The sequence below is a fragment of the Ascidiella aspersa genome, chromosome 1 (genome assembly GCF_963924565.1).
Source record: "Ascidiella aspersa chromosome 1, kaAscAspe10.2, whole genome shotgun sequence".
NCBI lineage: Eukaryota > Metazoa > Chordata > Ascidiacea > Phlebobranchia > Ascidiidae > Ascidiella > Ascidiella aspersa.
In genome coordinates this window covers 34083689-34098156 of record NC_139447.1, presented here as the reverse complement: position 1 = coordinate 34098156, position 14468 = coordinate 34083689, and positions in this window count along the sequence as shown.

Genomic DNA, 14468 nt, shown 5'->3' with positions numbered 1-14468 from the left:
CAGTGGTCATGCTAGGAATTAGAGAAAAGTCCGAAAGGATGCAGAATCATCTTGAGTATCAGTCACGGAAATACTTCTGTACAGGTTCAATACGAGACAAAATGTGGCCAGACGTTTTAAGAAAACCCCTTTCTTCCGTTTGTAACTTTCTCCCTTTAAATGAGGTGTCATCCACCCTTAATCATCTTAATGTTGCAGATAATATAACTTTAATCTGGAATCCAGTTTGGGGGCGAAAACACCAGTTCAACCAGTTTCATAAACCATCTTGCCCGACAACCTGTCAGCGTTATCGCAAATAGGAAGGATTACCGGCACTAAATTTACATAGGGCCGAAAGCGATTTGTAGTCTAATTTGCCCGACGCTCAATGAAACGACGTCAACGTTTACGTTCTTGGTGCGTGTGACGTCGAGACAAGGAGAGAAATGTGACTCGATTCGAACTATTACGTCACACGCGGTACCTTCAACGAAAAGTGAAATGCTCTTTCGATAGAAAAAACTTGTTCTCGCGTGCCAAGTAAAGTTGACATGAATATTGAGGCAAAAACGGTCGTTGCTTAATCTTATATACGCCCCTTGTCTCGAAATCATATACACGTCCCTTGTCTCAAATCGTACATTTTGTGCCACGCTTTTAGTCTGATAGGGATCCTTTTGCCGAGAATTTTCTGGTAAATTCAATTCAACATTTTCAATTAAACCCAGAAAGACGACCACAAGCATATTTTTTAACAGTACAGCAGCTATTCTTCTTACAGACTATAAAGTGACTTTGGCTCTATTTGCCAAGAATTATCTGGCAAATTCGCTCGACAGTGTGACGATTGGTATCGCAGGCGATTTAGTTGTTTGCTAACGCGTTTAGAATGTAACCTTTTCAGGGAATCTTGCTAACAAAAACAAACCATCATAAACTCCGGGGATATTGTCAAACTTGCAGGCACTTTTTTTCTGAACGACCTTTTTATGTATATAAAATTTAACACAATAGTTAATTCGTCAATTTCTAATTAAAAACAAACAACTTTAAACAAGTAGTTGTGCGACTTTTTTATTAATATCAGTAAAGGTAACTGGTTGTTTAAGTTGTTTATTTATTTTTGATAAGAGTTGTTTTATTTTATTTTTTTTGGTGTTTATTTTTGATTTATAATTTCTAGAAATCAAAAATTCTAAAAAAAAATTAAAAAAGTTTGGTAAGATCTAAGTAACTTAAGGTAAAAGTTACGTATGGTGTCATTTACTGCGTAACTGCAATATTCTTAGTTGTTGTATAAAGTTAAAAAAAATAATAATTAAGAACTTCAACCAGCTAAGGTAAATCATTTTTTTAGATGAATCTAACAATGGAAACTTTTGTTGCCAGTCATTTTCTATGTTGTAAGTATTCGAAAAATGACACCGACAAGTCGTGTCGACCACACCGACCAACCTAATGCATCATGTCGTGACCATAAATGGCGTGTCGTGTCCGGCGCGTGTGACAACGCAAAAATACGGCGCGGTCAATTCTCACAAGATAAGACCAACCTCAAAAATTTATTTACCACCAGGGGTTCCGAGTAGGACTCCAAAGCAATAAAACATCATCAGCCCCGGCCAAATTCGGGTGCGTTCGTGCGAATAATAAGCCAGATGTTTGTCAGGGGGCGTCAGATCTAAGTCCAACATCTTGTTCCAGATGTGACGCGCATGGTTGACATGTACTGGTCTGCGTCACTTACAGGCATGCCGCGCACGCTTGGCACAATTAAATGGCGATCAGGCCCCCAATCCCTGGACGATTTCACGCCCGCTTTAGATTGACAGCTTATGTGACACTTGTCAAGACGAAAGGCGTTTTTTTGCGAAAGTCCTTACGCGGAAGGCGGCTCGCATCTAAAGCCTTGATTGACCAATCAGCAATCGAATCGAAAGGCGTGGAACGGAAACTGTCACTGCAAAGGCAAGTTAACAACGTTTTCCGGCACGTTCAGTTTTATACCAGGGCCGTTCTCAGTAACTTTGGGGCGATCCCAATTGGGAAAACAGTGCCCTACTGTTATGCTTTCTTGCTGTTGCGAATTTATAAATATTATTATGAAAGGAGAAAGTTTTCAAGTTGGCTTGTCGAACTTTTAACATCTTCTTTATTTTCAATCTGTGTTGGTCCCCGCTTTTTGCGATCTGTTACGAACTAAGTGTATACAGACTGTATTGTTTTTTAAAAGCCTCTTTGTCGATGCCAAATTAATAGACATAGTCAATTTGACAACCGAAAATCAATAGAAACCACAAAAAAGTACGGATAAGGCCTCAAGCTGTCAGTAGGTCATTTACAAAAGCGGTTATGGATTTACAAGGAAATTGGGATATATTGACTCGAATTGCCAGAGGAGTTTATTCAATAAACATTTTCAAAATTTTTCCGCAGATACGAACATTTGTACCCATGACCAAAACAGGAAAAGTCATTTATAACGTTTACCCATAGACAGGGCCACGTCCAATCCGTTTTCGCAATGTATTTACTGTAGATAAACGAGCCGGGCGAAATACGAAAGCTATCTGCCCCCAAAAAAGCTATATTTTGCCATTTAAAAAAAATAAAAAAATGCCCCCCCCCCCTGACGAAAAAAATAGACCCTCGAAATTCCCACACTACAGCAGTGAATTGCCACCAAAGCCAGATTTTTCAGCAGCAACAGGCGGACAAAAGGACAAGGAAAGGTGTATTGCATCGCGTCAACATCTCCCCAACAGCTCGCGACGCCGTTCCTCGACCGCCGAGTCGCCAGGCACGCGATTGCCCGTTTAAAGTGTCAACGTCGCGCGCTAATTTCGCGCCGCGATCTCTTAGCAAAACAAGCCTCCACTTTGACGTCACAATAAGCGCGATAAACGCGAGATTTGCGACCCCCCTCCCCCCTCAAACCGATCGTGATCAATTCCGAGGGGATCTTGCACGGAGGAACGCAGACCATCTCCTGAGATCGGGTTGTTTTCTTTTTGGTTTTGGATTTTTTGCTGATTCGCCATCGCTTTGGAGGTCAATTGATTTTCAGGCCTTTAAGGTCAGATTAGGCAGGTTGGCCAAACCGCACGGGAAAGTATTGTGTGTAAGGTGTAAATTAGCGTCGTAAGGAACAAAAGTGGAATTTTGTGGATGAAAGTAAGGTTTTAAGCAATTAATGCATTTAGGAAAAAATAATCCCCTAAATAAATTGTGGTTCAAAAGCGACAATATGAGGTTTTTAGAATATGTGATTTTATTTCGGATTAAACCTTGGAATTTGGAGAAATAGGTAGACCATTTTATAAATAGGTTAAGGACTTTAGGAAGAGAAAAATGTTTTTGGGAAAAAATTGAGATTTTTTAAATCAACTTATTATTGCTGGAAAACAAGTTGGGGTTTTAGGAAATACACTAAAACGATTTCTAGAACGGCTCAAATTTTCGGCGTCGTTTTGAATGACGTTTGAAAATTAAAAAATTGAAAGCCTACCTCTGAAAATACCAACCGCAGTTAATTGAGGAACGGAAATGAAGGACGGATGTGCGCACAAACCATAACAAACAAAATCAGCCGTGTTAGTGTTTTCTGTCACTTGCGCTGATTATCAAGGTGCTACGAATGCATAAACATCCTCTTTGTACGGAGAAAGATGTCCAGATTTCAGAATAAGTTTAACCTACTGACGCTAACCAATTCGACCGATTCGTGACTTTAAAGCGACATCTAGCGTTTACAATAATGCCTATTTTTTATCGTTGCGGCAGTAAAGCGCTGCAACGAGAAGAAACCATTTTTCTAAGTAGGCCTTTGCAAAACGTAGTGTGAGAAGTGAGAACATCAAGTGGCACAAACAGGTCGGTTTTTATAGAATTACGCGCAAAATTTTGTGCGTTAGGGGGATGAAAACAACATCTTAGCTAAGAGCAAGCCTAACTATACGTCATAACCTATACCATTAATTTTCAATATTGCTGCATTTTTTAATTCAGTAATCAATATTTAAAGCAAAGAAGGAAGTATTAAAATCTCGGTCATGTTTTGATTGAACCTCGTTTTATTATACAAAAACTTCTGGAGACTAATGGGTATGGCACAGGAAATACATCTCGATTGCGTAAGCTCTCGAGAAGTGTGTAAATTCCAAGGCAAAAAAACGGTGTTTCCAGTGGTAATCAATCAACGCCCTTCCGTCTAACACAGTGTTTCTTAATCGTTTTCGCTGCGACTCAAACACTAAGCGCAAGTATATCAACAAAACTTTAGCGCCATAAATGACTCAATGAACTTTTTTGTTAAGCAAAAAGTGAACAAAACACGTTAAAAATAAGTTCAAATTTAATTTATATGAGCGTCTTCGTGTTACTTCCGCGATCTCCTTAAATTTAAGTGCAAACTTGCTTACAAACATATGAATCGAACCATGTGAACAACTGCAGTCGGCGAGCCAATTCTGGGTGTTGCCCAAAATACTTCAATCGAGGAAAGTCATTTAAAAACAGTCACTTAAGTGCTCCTAAATCATTGACTATGTTACAACACCGATATTATCCCTGGAACCACTGCATTACAAGAAGTACTGGGAAGTTATTTCCTTGAAAAAACGAAACTGAAAAATCACTGACTTATTGAATTGTGATCTGGCATTTAGCAATTGTCGCGTGCGCGCGCGCGTGTGTGCGTAAACTCCCGTGCACGCGCGGAAGCGAGGGAAACCCCCACAGCTCCATCCCCCTCCAAGTTCTCCAAGCACCACCGAATCTCCTGCTTCGGACTCGAGCGGGATTCACGCAAATCTCAAAGAGGCGGCTTCCTCCGAGACAAATCGCTGCGGAATTTTTGTCCGAGATTTTTTCCCGCCCGCGTGACGCGTGACGCAACAGAGATGCCGCGTCGCGCCTTCTGCCACCGAACCGATTTTGTTTTGCCTCTGTGACGTATTAAACTGCGCGATGATTGGGATACAAGCAACACTTATTCGTCGTCACAAAACTCATATATAACTAAATAAAAAAATAGAAACGGCCAAGCGTTATCGTCATCGTAATAAAATGTCAAGTATCGGACATCCCTGATAAAGGTATACCGATTGCATCTATATTAGTTCATATCTTAAATATATCTGATTTATTTTTATTATCCTTATTTTATTTGCTATAAGGATGGCCTGGCATCCTGGTCTATGTGTATTTGTTCTGTTTTGTCGAGGCACGATATGAGACAAACACATGATAACTCCTCCAAGCAACCAATTTGCTAGCTTTGTTTTCCTTTTGTGCAATGATGTGCGAAAGTAAATTATTTATTTGTTAAGGATCTACCATAAAAAACTGTTGAAAAGCACTGATGGTTTAGAGCAGTGTTCCTCAACTTTTCATAGGGATTATGGCCCCCTCATGTAAGGTTTCTGAACCCTTTGTGACTCTTTTACGTTTCAAAAGAGTACTTCAATGCCGAAAACGACAATGCGAAACTCAGGAAATAAGACTACTAAACATTTGACGTATAGCTATAACCAAGTTACGTATTAATAAATTTCATGCGGTCTTGACTCCAAATTTGCTTAAAAAGGGAGATTTTGACACTTATAAAAAATGTATGATGTTAATTTTAGCTTATAATCAGTCAATGATTAATTGGTAAAAAAAATGTATGTCCGTGGTGAGCCCATGTGTAGTTAAATAATTTGTTGGTGCTTTATTTTCTGACCTTAGAGAGAATTTTAACCAACGAACCACCTTAATTAGCAAGCGGATTTTAAAATAAAAACTTTGGTGTTATGCGGTTGTATAGTCAGAGATAACATGGTACATCGCAACGTGACCATTAGTGCACAAATTGAAATAATTCTGCAACCTTGCTGCGCTTTTGTAGCTTAGGCCTACATGCTACAAAATTCCCTTAAACTTTTGATTTTCGCCACTATTGATTGAACGCTTAAAATTACTAATAATATTTTTGTTCACCAATGGTGAACTTAACCAAGAGAAAGTAAGAAAATGTAAAGAAAACAGATAAGGCTTGATTCTTCTCATTAGCCAAGAAGAGGCCGGGAGTTTATGAACAAAGTTAGTGGTGGTCTGGGCCCAGTCCTCTGATTTTAATATTTACTTATACTGCTAAAAAATACAGGTTAACCTAGGAAAAAGGGGGGATCCTACTAAATCAGGTAAGACTCCACAGGGAGCAAACTTCGCTTATTATTGGTTCGCTGCTTAAGGCCAAACATTCGTCCGAGGTTTTGCAATCACGCGTTTTGTCGCAATCCATTCAAACGGTCATCATGAAATGATGTAATTCCAGATGATTAATTGCCGCTCGCTGACGCACAAGAGCTCAGGAGATAAAAACAAGTTTTTATAAGGTTGGTGCACTGCTGCGACCGTACCGGTTTCGTTTGCAAGCGTAAGTTCAAGAAATTAATGAAAAGCATGATTTTCTTTAAACAAGCAAGGTGTTTGTTTAAATCCATTAGTTTTGCGTTTATATGACAATTGTAATTTTGTTTGGAATACAATTAACAATAAACTAAAGGCGAAAACCAGAACTGCAAATTTGAAAACAATGAGGTTTGTTCGAACAGGCATGAATCCTGAACCAAACGATAATGCTTTTTCTTCAACAACAGTTTCTTAAAATTTTAATCTTGGTATTACAAGTTGTCCGTATGTTAGGCTACTTATAGTCAATGAAACATAATCCGCATGTTTATTAATCCGCATGTTACTCAGTCAAAAACAATCAACAACACATAATGTTTTTGTAGCCATACATTCCCTAAACTGTATTTTTGCCTATTTTAACTGAGTAAATGGAAAAACTTTTATAAAAACATCAAATCTATAACATCGTTGTAGCTTTTGTTTTAAAGGTAAAACCTGTCCACTGTAAAACTATAACAAAATAAACGAATGGTGTCGTGTTTATGAGGTTAATTTTCATTAAGTCACGTTTATATATAACTTTATGACGTCAGAGTATGACGTAACTTTGCGACGTCAACTCTGAAATAAATGCATGGCACCCCAAACGATATTCCTTGATCCGCGCCTGGCACTCAGGATGTTTGATATTTCTTAAGTGTGCCGTGGTCTGGTGTGGTGCGTATAGTAGTAAGTTTTCAGAAGTGTGGGACATGCGCCAAACATGACGACTGCAAAATAAAAGCACGCTGGAACACAAACCAATTTATAAAGGGTCGGGCACGACTTGTGGCAGAATCGAGCCAAGCACGAAAATCAGCTTTCGATTTGCGTTAAAGTTTTCGTGTCGAACAAGCATCACAGCTATACGTTTTTACACTTCAAGCGAATCGGAAGGGGCTTTTACACGCGGTTGGACGAAATACCGCTTAAGGATTCATTCGACGAAATTGGCGCGACCCTATGATGTTTAGTGAATTACAGAAATAACTGTCGTGACCTCAACAAATTCCAGCTTAGTATCAAACCTTGCAAAGTAATAACTCGATTTCATAATCGCATAGCCCAATTATTGCAATGTTCATTTTTTAGGAATTGGACCGAAAAAAACTTCTCTTATAAAAACAAAATAGGAAGTGTAAATAGATTGCTCGAAATGCTTGTTCTAGGTATTAAAGACCACGTGTAATATAATATTTGGGTTCTGACTTGATGGAATTATCTGGTTCTGTTTGTAAAAATACAAAAGATTTAACTTACGTAAGTGGTGGAGATTATAGGTTAACGTAGAGAGGAATGGGGAAAGTTTAATTAACGTGCAAAATCTTACTAAACTTTGGGTTAATTATTGCCAAGACATTTCGAGTGAGTTTATGGAGCCTTTACAAGCACACACCCCTCAAAGCTCCCATCACCAACATTGTAATGACTTGAATGACTTGACTTAAATGCACTTGAGTCACTGTTTTGAAATGACTTTAACGTAAGATTTTTTGGAAAAAACAACTCAATTGATTTACATTTTTAGGAAAAATCTTATTAAAGGAAATAATGTTAATTTAAATAGATAATATATATGACTTGACTTGGAATTGACTTGCGACTGCAATGACTTGGACTGGAACTTAACTTGTTCTTGAATAAAATTTACTTGCTTGGACTCAAGTGTTTTTCTAATTGACTTGTCAATGAGTCTATATGACAGATCATCTTAACAAAACCCCTTTTTTATGGCAATCTCTCATTAAACACAATCACAGCAATAAACACAATCGCCAGCATCAACAACAAAAAATGCGCTCCTTCCAAACGATTCCGTGGTGCGTTAATCGTTTCCCAGCAATCTGCCCGATCTGTGTATGTAAATCGGTCTGCTTGTGGCTGTAGCACGTGAAGAGACCAAATCGATCATAGTCACCTTAACAAGCTCTTAACGCGTCACGCCAATCTAGCTTTCATGAACTCGCGACATGCCCGCGCGCCCCAAAGTGGGCCTGAAGGCATCGCAAATGGGATCATTCTCGGGCAAAGCTGGGAAATAAATCAATGGTACCAGCGTATCTGATTTGGGCGCTAGGGAGCGCTATGCCTTAGTTCTGCAAATCGAATTGGGTCGATGTCACTGAGATGCAAGTTGTACACTCGACTCGGTTTAGTTAGGATATTGCAAAGTTGGTATAATATTATTTTTATTGATGTTTATTTTAGGAAGTATTTCCTTTCCAACACTGTAAGTTTTTTAATATTTTACAGAAAACACAAGAACAAATGTTTGAAACTATCAAGTGTATTCTAAAACACAGAATGCTGAAGTTACGTATCGGCAGAAATGAAGGCATTGGTTATGAATTGCGCCAGTGGGTATTTTTTTCCGAATAATGTGGTATTTGTATTCAGGAAAATACGAAGTATCTTTGAAAAGTCCTAGCCGGAACTCTTTTTTTTATTAGAAGTAAAATGTAAGTAAAGTAAAGAAGGTTAGGGGGGATGGAACAAGTCAGTAAACTGTTTGAGCCCAATCCTCGTTTCCACTAGGAAGCAGTTGCCACCACGGTGGTAAAGCCCGAGTTGAAGCTGGAAAGTAAGTAAACATTTTTACCTTTAGCTTCTGGTGCTGGTTGAGGGCAAATATATTGGAGATTACATTGGCCTGAAGACGATTGCCCGAATAGGTCATCGAAACATTGACACTTTAATAAAATTATGTTGATAGAGCAATTTTACAATTGATATTGGAGAAGGTTTGTAAATATTAGTGTTATTTGCATTCAGTGACACTGTTTAAAACAACAGGTTTTCCTCGAAAAAACGCAGAATTCTACTCCGATGCAGTAAACGACTTCCACAGTGAGCCAGTTATACCTTATTCGAGTAAAACGTAAAACGCGAACTCTCTTCCTGCAAGCGACACTTACACAGAATAGCGACGACGTCGTGCCTTGCATTTTCGGCTTAATACACTGCGTCGCTTGTATTGAAATGAGCTCGACCCAATCGCTCGTGAGTTTGACCGCGGCGCCACCCCGGCCAGTTCGGGTCCACGCTTGTACTTTGGCGCTCACGCTCAGGCCTATTTGCGTGCCGGCGCTTAAGGCGCTCCGTGACGCCCAGGGGCCCTGTGAGTAAACCGCCTGCGCGCTTTCTTCGTAAAGGAGCGCCGGAAAGCTTTCACGTTTGGCAACGACCGGCAAGCCATTTGCATTAAACAACAACACGCGTCGCCCGCGAACCTTTCAAGGCTGCCGATTCGTGTTTACTTCGTGTTTTTTTGTCGATCGATTTCGCGGAACCGTGACCGGTGACTAATGAAACGTTGCTGTTTTGTTTCTTTTCCAGTAAGCTTCGTTGAAAACGTTTCGCGGCGACGAGGTATCTACGTAATAATGAGTCTGCCGACGACGTACGTGAGCAATATTATATTACAACACTCGTTTTTTTTTAATTATTTCGATACCAATTCTAGATACGTTTGGCAAAAGTACTGCTATCCCATCCGGAACCAAATTACATCAGTACTATATTCAAACGTGCAAACAAATAGATATACGAACGTGATGTTTCACGAGTTGTTACGCAACAAATTGCTTTAGCTCTAAGAACCGTATAGTTACATTTATTGTAAACATGCTATTTGCTAAAAAAGAAACACTTTTCAATGTGGAAAAGCTCAAGATGGCAAACCATGGCTGACATGTTGAAATTAATTTTTTACCGCAGGGTGGTCCAACTTCTTTTCATCGCGGGCCAAAAACAAGGTTTATTTTATCTTGCGGGCCAATGTTTTTAAATTGCGATTCTTAGGCTTGTTGCTGGCAAATTATACATAGTCTATGGCGTATATACTAACTTTATACCTACGTTCAGCTACGGTAGTTATGAAATAATTTCAACATGAAAAAATTAAAAAAACAAAAATTTAAGTAATATTGCTAGATTGAAGCAAAGCTGACTATCAGTTCGCGGGCCAAAAAAAGCCCGCGGGCCTGCAGGTGGACCACGCTGTTTTACAGAATCAGACCCGATACCCTTAGGGATGTATGATAATATCGGATTGAAGCCGATACCCGATACCTACTGGTAGTATCGGTAATCGTCCGATACTAGGGTGGTATCGGTGCAAATTAATTTTTAAATTTCAGCCATCATTTGCGATCAAAAATAACAGAAGGTAACTGAACTTTCAACGCAAAAAAATTAAAGTTTCGCCTTAAAACCATAAAACTACCTTTGGACGTTTCAATTTTATCTATTTTCCTTATTTGAGCATAGTATTGACCCAATTAGGTACCGGATACGGTCGCGAAACTTCAAAATTGGGTATCGGTATCGAAATATAATGTTAAGTAAAGGACTTCCTTAAATACCGCCTTATACAGGATCGAACGACTACCGATACTACTGTTACGTTAAATATTCAGGACTCTCTACTTGACGGCCTGTCGGATGCCTGAGCACTACACGAGGCGTCTACTATTATTGTATTAAATGCAGTCAGCGTAAATAAGAAATATTAAAGGCGAAAACTGTATGCGGCCAGCGTCACAAAGAGAGCTCTGACGTGGAAATAACGAAAGGTTCTCCCAGCCTGCCCAAACCTGACTGTCCCCATCCACACAATCTTTACTAAAATTCTGAGCAATAAGAAAAAGGTGTGAGTGAAGGAGGTGCCAACGATAAGAAGGTGTCAAGGTAAAACGTGAAAAGATAAGAAATAAACAGGTGAAAAACAAGGTGCCGCAAGAGTGAAGATGAGTAGGAAAGCAAGTGAAAATGCAATGGTGCAAACAACACATAAAATCGAATAAACTTTCCGTGTAACACTACCACTTAAGGCATTGGGTTTCACTTCGGTACGGTATCAACGGACATATCCCTCGTAATAGTACGTGAAGATATGACTACAAACCAAAAGGTTTAATGGATTCCATTATAGCTGGTGTCGGAAAAGAGAAATTTCTTAATAGCAAGTTGTGCAGTTATGTTTTTTGGAATTCATAAGCAGATCGTAAACATAAAATCCATTCTCTTTTGGATCTCATACAGTTAAAATATATATTTTAATTTTGGCTGTTTAAAAATATGTTACTTTTATTGCTTGCAAAACTATTCACTACCACCATTTCTATGTGCATTTCTATTACAATTCGCTAAATAAATGGTTTGTTCAAAAACGTTCTTACTTCAATTTGTTGCAACAATATTCATTTTTGTTCAGGTTAACAAATGAATTACGTCTCTACTTATATTATTTGGCAACATGACCACTCTACTTAAAATACAAAGGGGGCATTACAAAGAGTTACGGGCCATCTCGAAGAGCGCCTTCGAAATGACGAACATATAACTCACTTCATGCGTTAAACTTGCAAAAAAGCAATATATGTTTAATGCGTTAAGCTTACAAATAGCAATATAAGAAACAAAAGTGAGTCCACGGAAAGCGAACTTCACACACAGCACGTGTTGCAAAACTTTCAGGCCTAATCGTGCCCTGTGCAATCGCAACTATATCCACGTTCGGGGCGCAGCAAAAACCCTTGCGACGTGTTTCGAAGTCCGGGCGCGTAATTTTCGATGCGTCACAACCTGAAATCAAGGAAACGCGAAAGAAGAAATTGGCGCCTCTCCCCGCTGAAAAAAAAACAAACCCTCTCCGGATAAAAGCCTTCCTGTGATTTGAATTTACTTTTTGATTAACTCTCGTATAGCATAGGCTGCTTCCGTTTGACTAATTTTATACGCTGCGCTATTGTATTATCGGCCTTAGGGATTATATTTAGAATAATAAGCAAAGGCGCCGGTTGTTCAAGTTCCGCCGAAACAATTTCTACGAGCACGTTTTTACACAAAGGCTACGAGACGAATCCGACATTGAAAACAGGAATAACATAAACGGAAAATTACGCAAATGACTGATTTCAGTTTTAAAAGGGGATGAGCTGTGTAACGACACAAGATGACAAAATAGTATATAGTTGCCAATTTTGGCATTCCTGAACGTATTTCAAACCAGTTGTGCAATCTTTTCTGATTATATTTCAGCAGAAGTCATAACACTATTTTCTACACTTCAAAATATTCACTAATCGGCATTAAATGAATTTATGTGGGAGTCGAATCACGAGTTTTTGGGTCAGCCTCATCTCGGTAAACTAATGAAACTTCGAAATACGCTCATATATGTAAAAGAGTTTCATTACTAGATGACAAAATAGAGAGTAGAACAATTTTGTAAGCAAAGTGGATCGATCGGTTTTGAATTGATTATCATAAAAGCACATATCAGCAGCGTGTTTCAAACGAAAAGACCAAATTTGACGTCAGTGCGATAATGCCACTGTTTAGGTTGAATTAAATACAAATATACCACTGCTGAAGTGCAATTATTGACTTGACTTAAATTCGGTCTTCGGGGCGAAATGACTTGATATTTCAAAATCACTCCAAAATTTCAGACTGCAATTAGACGATGTACGAAAAAAACACTTTCTTGAAGGGTGAATGCTTGAAATAAATTCAGTCATATAACACACAGAATATTATAAAAAGGTTTACAAATTAATATAAAGATCCCAGAGACAGTTAAAGAGGGCACAAAAAATGTAAAATGCTGCAATCAGGTCTTGCCGGCCCTTTACGTTTTCTTAAACGATGTGACACGTATTTCCAAAAACAAGTTTTAGGCATACAACTTATTTTACAAGCTAGAAGAACGTTCGTTATAGCTGAATCAAAATAAAATAAGAAGTTCGGAAATCATTTTACCGGTAATTTGGACACTGATATCTTGCAATATAGCGTGCAAGCAAATTGTAGATTTTGCGCAAAAACGTACATGAATGAAGGAAAAAAACAAGCGGTGTGTTCTTTGAAGAAATGTGGTTTGTTTCGTCAAGCATTTCGTAGCGCTGTAAGGCAGGAGCAGTCAGTCACGACTGCCTAAAAAAACGTCCCACGCAATCGCAACCAACCTGCACGTATTCGCCTTCGCGAACGAAAGCGCAGCTCTGTGTGGGAGAGGACGATGTACGCTACTACTGCTTACTACAACAGGGCGCCGGTCACGACGCCGAGCAAAGAAAAAATGGAATTTCCCTGCGACCGCCTATAAAGCCTCGTTCGCCCGCTGAGTGCGTGAAGATCGACAGCGAAGTCGGTGGCCGCATACTGTAGATTGTTTACAGGAACCTGGAACGTGCCACGGAGGTAGGGCTCGAGTTGGAAATGCGCATTGTATAGAAGGGGAGACTTTTTTTCTTCTGCATTTATTATGCATATGGAATCATCTCGGATGATAAATAGATCGAAATGATAGATTAACTCCAAGTTATTCGGGGAAATCGCGGGTTTCAAATTCATTCTCAACTGAGTTTCTCAACGCTCTTGAAATTAACGTAATACAATACGCTCCCTGTACGGTTTAGTTTAATTTCGTTTGCCATATACGGGTGTAATTATGAGGAATTAAAACAAAGCAATAAGGACCTTTGGATTCGATGAGCATTAAATTGGCGGCTATGCACTTATTTGAAAACGGTTTGTGCATTAAACCGTATATTACGGTGGTTGCTTGCGACGTGCAGAAATGTTTGCCTGGTTTGCCGAATCAAAACCGTGTTGTTTGGAAAAATATCGCGCTACGTAAAAGTCCCGCCGCCGCCACCGCCGCTGTCGAAAGACGAGAATCGAACCGAGAAAAAAGTGAGAGAGTTGAAAGAGGAAATTATTCGGCCTCGGGCGGGGAAAAAGGCGGTCGTCCTGTGTTTGCGCTGCCGGAAAAAACGCGCCGCGATTAGACAAGACTTGTGGCTTTTAATTGCACGCGCGTGCGAAGCCTCTTGCAAAGAGCGCTGTTTGTTTGTAATTATCTCGACAAGCTGCAGCGAAATTCCCGCCCAAGAGAGTGCAAAGTAGGTGGTTGAAAGTGCTCATTACTTATGGGCAACATTTTTCCGGCAATTTTACGCATTACCGTTGAGCGTTGTGTCTACGTTAAGTTTTATGGAAGGTGCTATGCTAAGAAAAGTTTGCAAAAATAGTTTAGTTTT